Below are 17407 nucleotides of genomic sequence, written 5' to 3' on the forward strand. Positions count from 1 at the left end.
ATCCAGTCGAGCATTCTCCATTAATTCACTCCCCAGGTATTTAAACGTTTCCACTACTTCCAGGGGCTTGTCTGCAAGTCTAATTTGACCTTTCCCTTCTTTCTCCCCTCTAATCATAACAAGAGTTTTACTCTTTTCTACACTTATTTTCAATCCACATTCTTCGATCTTCCCATTCACCACATTCAACTGTTCTTGAACCTTCCAAAAAATTAGTATATATTACTTCAAATTACAGAAATCTATTGAGAACTCTCTCTTGCCTAGAAACTGTTGGTTTAGAATTATGTGAGAGTTTTGGAATAGTAAAGGATATGGTACCCAAAGTAGAACAGCCAAGAGAGTCAGATACGGTGAAGAACAAACTCAGTAAGATAGTGAATGCAAATGAGGGATACGCAACAGTGTGCAGAATTAGTGTCATTTTAGAGGGTAGTGGATCTGGTTTAGGTTAAGACAACCTGCAGTGAAGTGACAATGTTTAAATATGGTATGCTCCTGTGACACCATGTGATGTAGAAAGGAGCTTCTCCCAGCACAAAAAAATACTAAGCAACCTTCAAAGGTGATTTCTTTTTGACAGCCTAAGGATGTACGTGGTTGTGATGTGCAATGCTGGCAGCGAAGAAGATTAAGAGGTACGTATGATAATGAGCTCAATAAACTTTCTGTTAGGCAGTGTCTTCTAACTTACACTGACAGATACCATAAAGCTTGCTAATACTGCATTTTTATAAGTTTTTTTAGGAAAACAAAGCAACAGTTATACCTCAAGGCTATGATACTGAATGAATGTTGAAAGTTTTCGAAATAAACTTTCAACTTATTAGGTCATGTTCAGTACATATAGGATGTGTTGAAGAGATGTTAAGTACAAAAAAAAAAAAAAATCCCAACCGTAGAGCAGTGGGATTCGAAGCCACAACCTCCCAATTTTGCGTTGGTTGCTCTACCATTGATCTGTGGTGGCCTAGATGCTTTCCAACAGAACAAATATAACCTAGGCTACCATAACTCAATGGTAGAGCAACCAACGCAAAATTGGGAGGTTGTGGGTTTGGATCCCTCTCGTGTCCAATTGGCCATTTTTGTTTTGTACTTAACATCTCTTCAACACGTACTATGAGGGCAAGTCAATATGTATCTGCAATTTTGCCCTAATTGTCTTTAGGTTTGCTCTATGGCATTGTGTATTCACCAGCCGCTAGGTGGCACCGTTGTCTACTTCTGTGGTAGGTTTCAGTGTTATCAGATCAGTACAGCTTGCGCTGTTGCGACGTAAAGATGGCCATGCCACACTCTGTTTGCACCAAGGGAGAACAGCGTTCCCTAATCTGTTTTCTGTGGTCTGAGGGTGTATAAGGAGCAGAAATTCATAGAAGACTTTGATCACAATGCGGGAACAATGTTTTGCCACAGTGGATGCTTCCATTCCATGCTCTGATGTTTGCTCTCTGGTTCGAAGTGGTGAACCCATGTTTCATCTCCAGTGATGACCCATTTCAGAAACGTTTTACCTTCGTTAGCATGACTGTCCAGTAGGTGCTGACAAGTTCGCACATAATTGCGCTTCTGCTCTTCATTGAGTTGTCTTGTAATCTATCTCGAACAGACTTTCTGATAGTTAAGCCTGTTATGCATGATTTTGTATGCAGAACCATGGCTAATGTGCGTATGGTTTGCTAGTCATCAACAGTCACTCATCTGTTATTCAGGATCATATCAATCACTTGTTCAATATTGGCATCAGTTGCAGTTGTAGATGGATACCTGGATCTTTCCTCATCCTTCATGCTCGTGTGACCCCTTTTGAACTGTTCGATCCACTGGAAACACTTGAATGTTTTAACGTACTGTAGCTCTGTGTCAGTTTGTATGACTAAATGTGTGGCTGATCACATTTTACTACTTAAGATGTTTAATGTGAGAAGTACTCTAATGCTTGCTACCTGTCCCTAACATTCCATCATATTTTATAATTTTTTAGGTTTAGCTCTTTTTTTTTTTTTTTTTTTTTGCCTTTGCTGGTGAGATGTAGTATTTACAGTGCATATGTCTTCTGGTGTGGGCTAGAATACATTTGTTACTTTCTTTGACCTGTCTGAATCTCATCCATGGCTTTGACAATATGAAAGTGACCGAGATATGAGTAATGCTAGTAATACCATTCCTCCTGCAGCCAGTCCCTGTTATGAATGGTCTGAAAATGTCGCTCATGTGGTCGGTTGGTGCATGCATTTCAGTGGGCTTGGCAGACTAATATGTAATAGCAACTTCTGGCTCGGTGAGGAAGGCAACGGGAAACTAACTCACTCATCATTTCCCTAGTATGCGTCTTCAGTGACGCCTAGGCTATCTATGACAGCTGTTGGCAGAGCTGTGGAGGATCAAACCAGCCTTCGGGCTGAATACCCAACATACAACATACATATTTTGTACTTCTTTAGGTCATAAACTTCCGAACCCTACTGATGACGTTCCTTGGTTTAGAAAAGGTTTACGATAGTGTACCCAGAACAGAAGTATGAAAAGAATGAAAGTATGAAAGAAGTATGGAAAGAATTCAGAAAGCAAGTGATAGAATATGTGCAAGTGATGTACAATGTACAAATTTATTACAGCAATGTCGAAACACATGTGGGGTGGACAGAGTGGTTTTGGAAATTAGACTACGACAAGAAATTGTGCTGTCACCACTGTTATTCAGAACGGTTACTGACTAAATTGTGAAGAGGAGGACCTGAGGGCTGGTTTGTGGTCCACTCAGTCTACGTGATTAGAATTGAGGAGCTATCTGATGGTGAGATAGCGGCCTCAGTCTAGAAAGCCAAGAATAACGGCCGAGAGGATTCGCTGTGCTGACCACGTCGTAATCTGCAGGCCGTCGGGCTGAGCAGCGGTCGCTTGGTAGGCCAAGGCCCTTCAAGGGCTGTAGTGCCATGGGTTTTTTTTAAGGGCTAAAATATCACTCCAGGTATTTCTAGGAGTTTTCTTCCATGTTGAGTTGAGGAAAACTGTCAAGAGAGTTCATTTTACTATTATTTATTTGATGCTCTACATGCATTAAGAATACAGGAAACTGAAATAGCACTCAAGGCCTAGGCAGATCTATGGAGGCAGTACACTACCATTAACAAAAAGGCTAAGGAGGAGTATCAAGAAAAGGAATATCCTTATTGAAAAATGGGAACGTCATCTTAGACTCATACTGCAGGAAAAGGACACTAGATGTATCTTAGATTCTCACACAGGTTCTTTTGATCCTATCACTGCAAGAGAAAGTGTCACAGCAAAGGCAGGAAAGCATATGGACCAGATTCAATGTGCAATGAACACCTAAAGATGTAGCACTTAGCCTTAAGAAAACATGGACTGATCTTATGAATGAATGCTTACGATATGTTGTACAAAGGGGAAGGTGACTTGTGACCCTAAAGCCTATAGAGGGATTACTTTAGAGGACACACTCTTCAAGATTATGATGACGCTATTCTCCAAGAGGCTGACAGATCAGGTTGAAAAGAGATACCTGAAGGGCAATTTGGCTTCTGAAACTAAATATCAACATTACAAGTTGTAATGTACTTACAAGACTTAACTCTCTAAAGGGAAACTGTATGTAATCTTCATAGATATCACAAGAGCTTTTTTTTTTTTTGCTGGGCTGAGTGGCTCAGATGGTTGAGGCATTGGCCTTCTGAACCCAACCTGACAAGTTCGATCCGGGTCCAGCCTGGTGGTATTTGAAGGTGCTCAAATACTCCAACCTTGTGACGATAGATTTACTGGAACGTAAAAGAACTCCGGTGGAAGTATAACCCGGCACCTCGGTATCTCTGAAAACTGTCAAAAGTAGTAGTGGGATGTAAAAAAGAACTGTAACATTATTTATTACAAAAGCTTTCAAAAGTCCTCTCAATTTTAATTACTGCATTGATGGGGTGAAAGTTCCTTTTGGGGATCATTGTAAGCACCTAGGTGTTAATATAAGGAAAGATCTTCACTGGGGTAATCACATCAATGAGATTGTGAATAAGGGGTACAGTTCATGTTGTTCCTGATTATGTGGGTATTTAGGAGTTGTAGTAAGAATGTAGTGAGCTTGCATCCGGAAAATAGTGGTTCGAACCCCACTGTCGGCAGCCCTGAAGATGGTTTTCCGTGGTTCCCATTATCACACCAGGCAAATGCTGGGGCTGTACCTTAATTGAGGCCATGGCCGCTTCCTCACTCATCGTCGCCATAAGACCTATCTGTGTCGGTGCGACATAAAACAAATAGCAAGAAAAAAGTAAGGATGTAAAGGAGAGGGCATATAAGTTTCTGATAAGACCCTGTAGGTAGCAGGCAATGTAAACAAGAAGTCAGTGCTTGTTCCTTACCCACTCCTTTGTTACAGGGCCTGCCTGTTTCCTCCAGCAAGTCAGCGCTTCTTCCACGTCAGACATTAGAGGTGAGTCTCACAAATATTTTTTTTCCTTTTTAATTTATTTTATGTATGTTTATTCATTCCTAATTATGGCTATCATTTCCAGATTTACTTCTTTGCCTGAGGTCCTAAGTGAACTTAAAGACATCATATCATGACCAGAAAATCATAACCATAAATTTTGTTATTATATGTAATTTAATGTTATAATTATTCCTGCAACATTGTCTTTGTCTGTTAAACATATGTTTTAACTGTCACATAATCTGTTTAATTTTTATTTGGCTGAAGATGGCCATTAAGTGGTTGAAACTAGTCCCAAGACTGATGTAATATCACTTACTTGATATATTGTATTGGAAAGGTGGACCTCTTGACAATTTATTTCTTATAATTGCACTTCAATACAGAACAAAAATTAAATGTATAGCCTATAAGGGATGAGTTAGACAGAAAAGAAGACTAATATCCAAATCTTGAATTACGTTAATGAGAAACAGTCATTAATTTATTCATTAGAGCAGAGGAAAGCTAAATTTCTTGGACATGTTCTATGACATGGCACATTTCTCCAGAATGTCTTCGAAGGCAAGGTCCTAGGGAAGAAGCCAAGAGGAGGTCTCTCATACCTTAGGAACATAATCACTCAGCTGGGTTTTGCTTCCTGTGTCACTATGCAAAGGACTGCTGAAGACCGTGGGATGTGGCTGCAGTGACAAGGCATAGACTTTAGATAATGATGATGATGATGATGATGATGATGATAGTATGTATGTCCACCCCTTGTCTTGTTTCTCTTTGGGGTCGGGTGTGAAGTGAGACAAATCTTCATGGCGTGTTTTTACAACTGTATGCCTTTCCTGACTTCAGCTTCATCAGAGGAGTTAATGAGACAAAATGAATGACGTGATGATAGGAAGGGAGAGGGTGAAATTCAGTGCCAGCAGATAGCCTACTCCTGTCGAATAGCACCAAGGGTTCTACTCGAGGCTTAACGTCTCCATCCGATGGAGGAATCACCATCAACAGCGTACTATGACCTCACTCCACATGAATACTGTGGATGGGTTTCAAACTGAATCCAGCCTTTTGGTATGCAATCTGGTGATTGAGAATCATATACCACCACCTCTCTCTCCTACCCAGCCGGCCAGTATCCTGATGATGACATCTTTTCGACCAACAGGACTCAAAACTGATAATGTCAGACTTGACACCTTAACAATCAATGGCCACTGGGCAGGCCAATTCATATTTTTATACATTAACCTGGGAAGGACAAAGTTTTTTAATTTTTCTCGTAACTGGTTCAATTTATCAAATCTGAAATGTGGTTTTGGAAAAGAATTACAACAACAAGTTGGACAGATAAAAGAACAAATGTCTTTATTTTAAAGAATGTAAAAAAAAGGATTGATGTTTATTAAATATGGTAAAAAAAATAAAAGAGGAAAACAAAGTTCCTTGGACATGTACTGAGACATGAATCCTTTCTGCAAACCATCATTGAAGATGAAGTACTGGGAAAGAGACCCAGGGGACGACCAAGGATGTCGTACATCAGGAACTCCATCATGAACTGGCATGAGGTTCACTTAACAACATGAAGAAGCTAGCAGAAGATCGTCAGATGCGGCTACAGCGACAAGGCATTGCCTTTACTAGATGATGATGATCAGTTGCAAAAGCAGCTAAATCACTTTTTTTTTTTAAATTGCAGCATTGCTGGGTTTGTTCCCTTCAAATAGTCCTCTATAATCCTGTAACTGCAGGCATCTGACTTGTTGGCTGAATGGTCAATGTACTCCTCTTCGGTTCAGAGAGTCCTAGATTCAATTCCCAGCTGGGTAGGGGATTTTAATTGCTTCTGATTAATTCTTCTGGCTAGGTGAGTGGGTGTGTGTGTCTATCTCAACACTCTGCACCACCACAGACCCTCCATATAGGGTTTGCATCGGGAAGGACATCCGGCCATAAATTAGGACCAAATCCACATGTGCGACGCAGTTTGCAACCCCACTGATGTGGGAAAAGTGGTAGAAGGAGATGAAGAATCCTGTAACTGCAGAATCATTCATATTCAGATACATCATACTGTTGCAAGCAGGTGAAGTTTGGGGTTAGTTTCAAAACCAGCAAAGTTACTATTTCACATGCAAAACCAGACACATTGGTGACAAGGCACTGCTTGGTATACTATTGTTCTTCACCTTTTCTCACCTGTTGTCAGCTGCTCAGTCTGACTGGTGCTTGTGGATAGTTATTGTTATGTGGTATTATCTGACTTAAAGTACAGTTTTTGCATGTGAAATGGTGTGCCATCCACTTGAAAGTAATAAATCAAGGAAGAGGCCCCATAATAAAGAAATGTGTTGTAGAGCAAGACTGAAAAAGCACTGTCTGTCAAACCTTAACATTCCAAAGAATGTCAAAGTAGTTTGCCTCACATCAGATGGATGCAGTTGACAGAACAAGAACATTTTCATGATGAGCATGGTATTTAAACTACGCTCCTCAGACTGGAAAATATAATTTGTCTTCACACTCATGGACCATTCTTTCCTTCCGACCATCGTGTTTTTGCACAAATTGAAAAGGAAATCAAGAGGGGCAATACTATGAGACAAGAATATACCAATATATTTTTTTCCAATTTGGAACCGTTTTTCCTCTCACAGGCAAGGTTTTCCCTGGAAAAGAGTGATTACTAATACTGCCCACGCACCTTGCTCGGTGGCACTTCCAATTTAATCCCTGCAAATGATTTTTCTTTGTCCGGCTCCATGGCTAAATGGTTAGCGTGCTGGCCTTTGGTCACAGGGGTCCCAGGTTTCATTCCCGGCAGGGTCGGGAATTTTAACCATCATTGTGTAATTCTGCTGGCACTGGGGCTAGGTGTATATGTTGTCTTCATCATCAATGCATCCTCATCATGATGCGCAGGCCGCCTACGGGCGTCAAATCAAAACCTGCACCTGGCAAGTCAAAGTCCTCAGACACATCCCGGCACTAAAAGCCATACGCGATTTCATTTTTCTTTAAAAGAAACACCAATGGAAATGATGTTCTTATTAAGGGAGTACATTAAAGGGTTAATTTAGGATGCTACAGGACTGTCTGCAAAAGGTAGCAGACAATCAAAGATATTCTACCTTGCACGCTGATACCAACAGGTGTTAAGGTGTCTCCACTGAAAGTCCGTGATGTTTCAGCACTACCCAAAAAACTTTTGGTCCTGATTTGTGTAGGCTAGTGAATGGCCAAGAAATGTGAACAAACGTAGCATTTCCATGCTTAAAAACAGCTTGACTGTTCTACAACTTAGATTTCACATTACTATCTAAAAGTTCATGTTTTGACAAGGTAATTATTAAGTAGTATTTATATTGTTTCAAAACAGGTTACATCCATGCAGCTTGCTTGTAAACCAGATACATCCAAAGTACATTGGCAATTATTTACAAAACCATGAACTAATGATTGTTTATATCATGAAATAGATTTAGTGCTTTTTATGTCTCTCGAAAAATTTTATATTTGTGACTTGTCTGCTCTTGAAACTAAACAACTCATTTGTAGACTGTTATTTACAACTGTTCATAAAACTGGGCTGTATTCAGCTTACTGTTATGAGGAAACAAGCAGAATATTGTTCATATTGATGATTTTATGGCCCGTACTTGTAGACATAATATGGGCTTTTGGGTTTATCCTGTGTCAAGGAAACAGGGTGAAACTGTTTGCGTTTCACAGGGAACTTTGCTCCGCGCATTCAGAAGAAAATCTCGACTGTTCACGAGGAAGTCTTCTGCAATTGTGATGGTTTGAATCTTTGCTTGCGTTATTATACAAGGCTGGGAAGTGAGCAATGAGAAGTGGGGTCACCAAATTTAGTTTTCAGTTCTCCCGCTAGGATCGCCTTTCTGAGACACAAGTTTTGAATGTCTTCTTATATTCAGCATGGATCTTGTGACAAGTGCTTTTGAAAATTCGCTAATGTATAGCTAATTATGATATTTATGAAGAAACCACATGTTCTGAATGTTGCTTATGATCCATTTTTGTTGTAGTGCAAATAATCCGTCAATATGATGTCAGCATGTCTTGTTGGAAACTTGTTTACATCAGTATCTTGAGGTTATGAATCATTGTAGTATGTACCCACAATCAACACAAATTTATACATATTTGCAAAGGTCTTTTAAAGTGTTTGTGAGAATGGTTTGCATTGCCTAAGGAATCCTTCATTTTCACGCCCTTCGTGGCTCTTCCATAACCTTTGCTGATACGTTCCTTGTTCAAAGTGTCAGACCTCTTCCACTTGCCTTCTGTTAAATGTTAATTTGCCGAAGACTTCCCATGGAAGAGCGGCATTCAAAGACCTGGATAAGATCTTCAAGTGTTCGGATGTATCTTTGCATACTAAATTCAAAATGGTTAAAGCATTTTTAGTCTTTCGCATAGCTGCAGATGTTTGTGAAAGCTGGACATTAAGGAAGTGAGATAGCAAGCATATTTGTTAAGAGAATTTTGATTTCTATCCTGTTATGTGTTTGTAGTGGTTGGTATCATGACAGCCCTCCCTTAAGTTTTGTTTCCAAAAAAGATGACAGTCGTGAAGGGCGGAAGGCGTGGTTTTTTTTCAATAATGGTGTTAGGAAATATTCCTGTACAATAAATTATTTTCCTGAATCTGAAATATTTGTTCTGAATGAGATTCCCTATGGGAATCAACATCTATATCATCTGATGGCCAAGCAGGCATCAATTTTTGGTAATGAGACCAAGTGTCTCATAGTGCATTGGCACTGCTGGTGGCTACAATTAGCCTACGCAGTGGCCTCCACGGTATACGCTAGCCAGCGTCTTGGTAGGTGTGTTAGGTACCAACTGATGAGCCCAGCCTAGCACACGGGGGCGAAACGCTGGCAACCAGGAATGAGTTAGCTGGAAAATTTATAATGTCCAATAACGGACCATTTATATTGGTATTGTAAATACTCATTCGGAACAAATATTTCAGATTCCCTATGGGAATCAACATCTATATCATTAAATTCATATTCATCCATTCATTCTTCATTATCACGCTTTGATTTCTGGTCAGTGGATGATTTTGAACTTTTAAATTGTTGTTACATTTCGTACCATTAGGGGCTGATGACCTAGATGTTAGGCCCCATTGAACAACAAGCATCATCATACTTGGCAAGAAATCCTATTCAAAGGGAGCATTGAACTATTTATTACGTTTTTGGTTAGTGTGTGCAACTGCCGCCCCGCAAGACTGTCTACTACACCACTTTCATCATCCCCTGCCGAATCCTCATCGGAATGTACATCTGCATCTAGTGGCGTCTGTGAGGCCACTAGAGAGAGAAACCATCTACCAAGCTACTATGCTTGAATTTCTGTACAGACTGTAGCTCTTGAAGTTCATAAGAAAAATCTATACAGGTCATATCATACATTTATGTGTCCGACTCGTTGGCTGAATGGTCAGCGTACTAGCCTTCGGTTCAGAGGGTCCCGGGTTCGATTCCCGTCCAGGTCAGGGATTTCAACCTTCATTGGTTAATTCCAATGGCTCGGGGGCTGGGTGTTTGTGCTGTCCCCAACATCCCTGCAACTCGCACACCACACTTAACACTATCCTCCACCACAATAACACGCAGTTAACTTCACATGGCAGATGCCGCCCACCCTCATCGGAGAGTCTGCCTTACAAGGGCTGCACCCGGCTGGAAATAGCCACACGAAATTATTATATACATTTATGAAACCTAACTTTTGTAACTTAGTAGTATAAAAATAAATAAAATAAATAAAATAAATAAATAAAAAGTAATAGAACAACATGAAATGATACTTTAAAGGAAGTGTGGTACTGTATGGTACCAGCATACCTCCCAGATCAAGCCAATGGGAAATTATAATATTAACTGGTATTTCTGACATATATTTCATCTATTATGAACACATTTCATGTATTGAAAAGTTTGTGTACATTTTCTTGTTCAGTCAGTAATGTTACAGAGCGGGAGATCTAGTATGAACCAAACACACACAGAGGGGAAGGTACTTGCTTCCCCACCTGTCTGCATGGCCCCCTGGCTCAACCCTGAAGATGCACTAGAGAGGGGAATGAGGAGAGGTACCACCCAACTTGCTAACATGACTGCCACATATTCAGCATGTAGTTTTCACACTAGAGGCCTGTCAACACTTCACTTCCCACTGTGGCCTTGAGTTAATGTGTGTCTCTTTGTTTGGTTCTTGCTACATCTCTCGACCAGTACTTATCTCAGACGAGCAGTCAATGATGCTTCATATAAAAGATCACGTCAATTGAGAGCATGGTTAATTAAATGTGACACACAACACAGACACGTTAACTGTACTGAATGATTCTTTTAGAGTCTTTCATTCGATGTGCAATTTCGCCATTAAGAGTATCTTTTCAAGTGTTTTATTTAGCTTATGCACAAATTAAGGAAGAAAGGACTTGATGAAAAATACAATGAATAATTTAAAAAACAAGAGAAATATGTGAAAGATAAAAAACAGAACAGAAATTGAGAGAGATATTACAATAGAAAAAATAGAAAGAAATGAAAAAAAAAAGTAGAAATGAAATATAAGTAAATACATAAATTAACAAATGAAACATTGAGAACTAAACTAAGCTGTCTACTTGTTTCAGCCACTGAATAGCCATTGCTGAAGCTGCCAGAAGATCGTCGTTAGTTCTGGAGAATGCTCCCTGTGGGCATCTGAAGGTGATGTGTTGCACTGTCTGAAGAAGACCGTAGGCCTCCAGAATGTGCCGCGAATCCACATCTTCCATGTCTATTGCATACTCTGTTTAGTGGGACCAGTACACTCCGTGGAAGATGAAATCCAGTTGTAGTCTGCATAGGGTCGAAGATTGATCTCCATTTATTGGGGGCCTCGGCAGTCCACTCTTCATTCCAGGTTTGCAGTTCAGAGTAATTTTCTTTTATCAGTTCTTGAGCCAGAAGCTGAGGAGGGTGTCTGAATTTCTGTTGGGTTAATGCGAATCTATGGATATCTTGGTGAAATGGAAGTGATTTACTTGCCCGTATCTTGTTTGCTTTTCAGACAAGACTTTTCAAGTACAATCTGTGGGTGGGGGACGCAGATGAAGAATACACCCACCGTATGCCCTGCATGTTGTAAGAGATGACTAAAAGGGGCAACCAAGGGATGATCGAATTAGAACCACGAGACTACTTGTAATTAGTACCATCACGCAGGGAACACTTGCACGTAGTACCACTATGTTAGGTACATAATAGGTTTGTGATTAGTAGCGACAGTGTGTGAATCAGGGTGGGTTTTACAGTACTTGTGATTAGTACCACTATATGAGCAACACTATGAGTCTGCCTTGCCTATGATTACAAGATATTAGAATCATTCCGTATTGACAGTTTTCACTTAACAAAGGAAAAAAATTAAATATATCCTCCAAATTCAATATGGAATTATGTTTTGTATTGAATTAGGAGGATACATTTAATTGTTTCCTTTGCCTATGATTAGTACCCACTATGTGAGGAACACCATAGGTTTGCGTTGCCTGTAAATGGCGTCGCAATGTGAGAAACACCATAGGTCTGTGTTACATGTGCACATTACAGTACCTGTGAATAGTGTGGAATTCCATGAGTCTACGCTACTTTTGATTAGCACCACAACATGACAAATAGCATGGTTCTACTGTACTTTCCTAGCGATAAGTACCATTATAAGGGGCTTTTGACCTGAATTTTGGACCCCTTTAGACTACAAGCATCATCAATTCAGTATTGTGCTTTAGAAGTAGTCTCTTGGTCAGTAACACTATTGTTTAATGCTAGTTTCTGGGAATGTGCGGCATTGCGGGTTAGATTTACTGATTGTTTTAAATTCATATCCATCCATTCGTTCTTTGTCATCACGTTTTGAGTTCTGGTTGGTAGATGATTTTAGACTTTTGAGTTGTCATTACATTTTGTCTCATTTCGTACCATTAGAGGCCGATGGCGTATGGCTTTTAGTGCCGTGAGTGTCCGAGGACAAGTTCGGCTCGCCAGATGCAGGTCTTTTTGATTTAACTCCCGTAGGCGACCTGTGCGTCGTGATGAGGATGAAATGATGATGAAGACAACACATACACCCAGCCCCCGTGCCAGCGAAATTAACCAATTAAGGTTAAAGTTCCCGACCCTGCCGGGAATCGAACCCGGGACCCTTGTGACCAAAGGCCAGCACGTTAACCATTTAGCCATGGAACCGGACATTAGAGGCTGATGACCTAGATGTTAGGCCTCTTTAAAGAACAAGCATCATCATCATCATCATCAGTTCTGACAGAGTGAAGAACCTCAAAGTTAAAATTAACAAAGTCAAAACCGAAGTAAAAAAAATGACTTCCATTATAACAAAAATGGAAGTGCAAGTTATACTAATCTAGCTCAATGGGAAAATATACCACAATATTGGGAACAGTTTGGGCCTAACACATTTTGCAAGTGTACAAGGGACATAACATAGTTTGCATGTGATGACACTGAAAACTATGACTTTTTCAAACAGGTTGTTTTATTAGAATAGTAATATAATAAATAAGAAAAAAGTACTGTGTTCATTATCAAAATTACTTTTTATTACACAAGAATCTGGCCCCTAGAAATGACCACAGATAGGATGTAAGGCAAAATGCCTGAGCTTTATTTTTTATATATCATACAAACAAATTAATATAAGTTCATTTTGGGGTCTTAGAGTTTTATACAGCAGAGATAATTTAGTCTATTTTAACTTAGTCTAGCTTATAATGCCTACAAGTCTTCTTTATTAAAACAAAGGTAACTTTACATTGCATTGAAAACAGCTAAAATATGATTTTTAATTTCCAAAATTATGTTTCTCCAAAATGTGACTGCCCTGTTCTTGAGCTGCACCATTATATTTAAAAGGATGGTTGGGTGCTACAGACCAGTGATTCCTCTTACAACAAAACTAAATAAAATTGAAAAAAAAATTGCTATAAAATGGTGTTATTTTTTGCTCTCTGAGCAAATTTTAAAAGAAAAGGTTCCCATTTTACCAATTTAAATGCAGTAATAATAGTTTTTTTGAGATTTTGAATCAATGCTATTAATAAAACTTTCATCAAAGGAATAATTATTGTAAGTTACAATTTTCATGATGATCGGTATTGACAGTTTAATTTTTAATTAAGAAGAAAGGTTCGCCCGAATGGGCATTAGATTATAAACTAGTTTTACAATAGTCACTCATAGACTTTGTTCTCGCTCAGCACACGGTTATATGATATCTCTCACATTTATTACTGCACAGAATACACACACGACTTTCATTAGGATCGTGATAGGTTTTGTTCACACAAATCTTGTGGTGAAAGCCATGAATGGCAAGTCGTGTTATAATATGTCTTTGCTCTTGGTTTTCTCTGGTCCAGTTCCTTTTGAGAATGGTGTCTGTGGTGTAGAAATCTAAATCGATTTCTCTCCTCTTGGCTATCCTTCCTTCTATATGCTCTTGTTGACAAGAGTTCCCAAACTACCTTGTAAGCCATAAGTTGCTATTGGGGATACGGTTGTCTTGAAAAGGGTCATTGCTGTGGCCAGGGACAGATCCGTTATATTCTTGATATTATAAATTGCTCTTATCGTGGCTACTGTTCTCTCTTGTACATGATCTCAGAAATATTTCACTGTTGTGGTTTGTAGGGTTATTCCTAGATACCTAAATATATTGACCATTTTTAGTGGTTGTCCATTCAAGTAGTGTGTGTCTTTCATGAGGTTTTTCCTCCTCCCTAAAAGACATCTGAACTGTCTTATTCAGGTTAAGTTCAAGGTGATTCATTTTCACCCATTTCTCAAGCTCTGTTAGTGTCATTTGCATTTCCTCTCTGCTCTGGGAACCTGTTACCATGTTGTCTGCATATAATATAAGTGAAGATCCTGGAGTTGTCTTAGTGAAATCAGTAATGTCTGCTGTGGTGATGTTGAATAATAGTGGACTTGGGGATCGCCCAGTAGCACTCCGTTCACCTGTATGATGGGTTCTGAGGTAGTGACACCAGCCTCTATAATTGTGTTGAACCTCAAAATGTTTTCCAATGATGTTGTTATCTGCTTATCCACTCCAGTCAAGTTTTTAACTTTTTCCATTATGACTTGTCCGTCTAATAGGTCAAACACTTTCTTATAGTCAATGAAGACGGCGTAGTACTTGCCCTTTCTCAGGGCCTCTTCTATCTTTCCAAGCAAGCAATTAACTGCCTGCATAGTGCTTCTCCCTTGAGTGAATCCAAACTGACAGTCCGGTATATTTGGCTCTTCTTCCAGTCTGTTTGCTATTATCTTCAGTTAGATCTTGAAGGAAATATTCTCCAGTGCCACTCCTCTGTATAAGTTGGGGTCATTTGTTTCTCCTTTACCTTTATACAGAACTTTTATTGTGGACTGTCTCCATCTGTCCGGAATTAATACTGTTCTAAGGCAGTAGTTGAATATGCTGGTTCAAAGTGGTAGTAGCATTTCAATGGACTGTTTGGTCAGGGCCAGCTGCCTTCTCGTTTCTTGCTTGTTTCACTGCTTCTAGGACTTCTGTTTCCTATATGGGTCGTGATGTAGTTGTAGTGTCTATCCCTGAGAGGTGACACGATGATTTTTGTATGTAATCAAAGTTTCGGCTATTCAATATTTCCCCAAAGTGAGTTTCCCATGTATTCTTCCGTAGTGCGATAAAGGGGTCTAACTGTGCTTTTTCCACCAATTTCCTAGCCTCTGCTTCCATATATGCTGACAGCCTTGTAGTAGCTGTCTATATCCCTTTCCATGGTTTGCATAGATCTGTAAATACAAATACGATCCTATAGTTCTCGCTCTATACAGGGCTAGGAGTTTTTTCTTTTTGCGTAGCATTCGAGTCAAACCAAGGTTGGGCTCTTCTCCATCTGCGTGGCTTTGTTGCTTATTGTAGGGCTGTTGTCAGTTTTTCCACTGCGCCATTTAGGTCACCTTTCTCTATGAGGTTGAGCTGCCTTTTCTGTTTCCCCATTTTCTATAAGTTTGGCTAAATCCAGTGTTCTTGAGGGGTTTGGCTTCTTCTTCCCTGCAGGTTGGCATCGCTCATGCCTCCCAATTGTGAAATCTGTAGCTAGCGGCAAATGCTTTCTAATAGGTCCTGCTCCCGAATTCCATAAAGTTTCTTGTTTAATAATAGTTATTCCTTCTCCTTTGTAGAAAATTAAATCTATGCTGCTAGATCTGTTGGGTGCAAAAGATGTCTTCTCCTCCTTCTTGTTTACTAATGTGAAGCCTTCATCCATCATCATGTCAAGCATTAGTTTGGTTTTTGTATTTGTCTATCCTGCAGTTGAAATCCCCTGCTATGAATATGTTTCTGTCTCTATTGTTCAATTTTGCAATAGCTGCTGCGAGTTTTTCTATAACCTACTTCTGTACTGGATTTCGGATTTATATATATATGCAAATGACGGTGATTTCTGTAGTTCTCGCTATACCGTATTGTCTTCTTTATACGAATCTCCCAGTTTCCCAACTGTATCCGTCAGGAAGCAAGATACATCTCCTTCTGGTCTTCCCCACGTGGGTATTGCAGGTGCATGTATCCCGCAGGACCCGGGTATGTCTGTTGGATCTCACATAAATGTTTCCGTGATTAACAACACATCCGTTTATGAATATTGAATTTTCACGACCGCATTGTAATCGAAACCGACTTTCAACCTATTAAGTCGTGTTACGTACATTTAGTATGTGATCTCTTCAACATGTACTAAATGTACGTAACACGACCTAATAGGTTGAAAGTCGGTTTTGATTACAATGCGGTCGTGAAAATTCAATATTCACTGACTTGGTCCTCAACGGGCAACTTAAACGCACTCTACAGTGTGATGGTAGTAGTACCAGACCTGTAGCTTAGATCCTTTCCAACAGAACAAAGATGGCCTAGGCCACCATACTCAATTGGTAGAGCAACCGACGCGAAATTGCGAGGTTGTGGGTTCGGATCCCATTAGTGTCTGGTTGGCCATTTTTGTTCTGTACTTAACATCTCTTCAATACGTACTAAATGTATGTAACACGACCTAATAGGTTGAAAGTCGGTTTCGATAACACATCCGTTTGTTCGATTGTCTTAAATGGTAGTGCGTTTGCCAGTCCTTCGGAGTTGCTCCTTTCTTACTCAAGGGAAACTCCCTCATTTTTCCTGCGTGAGAAGCAAAAACGCCTCACTAGTACATCTCTTGGCCAGAACGCTGAGTTGTTTGCAGTATACAGGTGTTGGAAAGGAATTCCAACTTTGAAAGTTTTCTTTGTCCCTAGCGTCGACAGTTCCTTACATTCCAATGTACCATGGATTCCACTCTTAACTAAATATTCTGTTATCTTTTCTGGTATGGTGTCTTGCCTTAATTTTCTCACATACTCTCCGCTGCCTGTAAATCGTTACCCACCTCCTTTGTGCCGATTACCAGTCTGTGTGAAGAACAATCTCGTTTTCCTCTTCTGCTTTTTGCAGTGCGCCAAGCATTGTTGTCATGATCCTCGTCTCCGCCTGCTCCATTGACATTATTCTCCTCTCTGTTTTGATCTTTGCTGCCAAAATCCTGTATTCCTTGAGTCATAACTTGTGCGTAAGATTCCTCCTCCTTGTCATTTGCCGAGCTATTTGGTCCTGTTCTATGTTTTATCTTGGTCTTTTCTGGTATTTTAATGTTCCTTTGAGAGATCGTTACCCTCAACTTTTCTTCCAAAACTGTATCTAATTTCGTGGTTATGAATTTGGACGTATTTCCCACCTTTTGTGACAATTCCTTTGCTATATTTAGTTTTTCTTCCAAAACTGTATCTAATTTTGTGGTTATGAATTCAGACATATTTTCCACTTTTTGCGCCAATTCTTTCA

At 39.7% G+C, this 17407-nt stretch overlaps 1 protein-coding gene across 1 annotated transcript in view; it reads left to right on the plus strand.

The window, feature by feature from the left end:
• Window positions 1-387: 387 nt before the first annotated feature.
• The window catches only part of LOC136883328 (ESF1 homolog), a 94669-nt gene continuing 77649 nt past the window's right edge, over window positions 388-17407 (plus strand). Inside the window, exons 1-3 of the mRNA XM_067155565.2 lie at window positions 388-638; window positions 4400-4453; window positions 11133-11404. The gene's annotated coding sequence lies outside the window, so the exon portion shown is untranslated. The remainder of the gene's footprint in view (window positions 639-4399; window positions 4454-11132; window positions 11405-17407) is intronic.

The sequence above is a fragment of the Anabrus simplex genome, chromosome 11, assembly GCF_040414725.1.
Source record: "Anabrus simplex isolate iqAnaSimp1 chromosome 11, ASM4041472v1, whole genome shotgun sequence".
Taxonomy (NCBI): domain Eukaryota; kingdom Metazoa; phylum Arthropoda; class Insecta; order Orthoptera; family Tettigoniidae; genus Anabrus; species Anabrus simplex.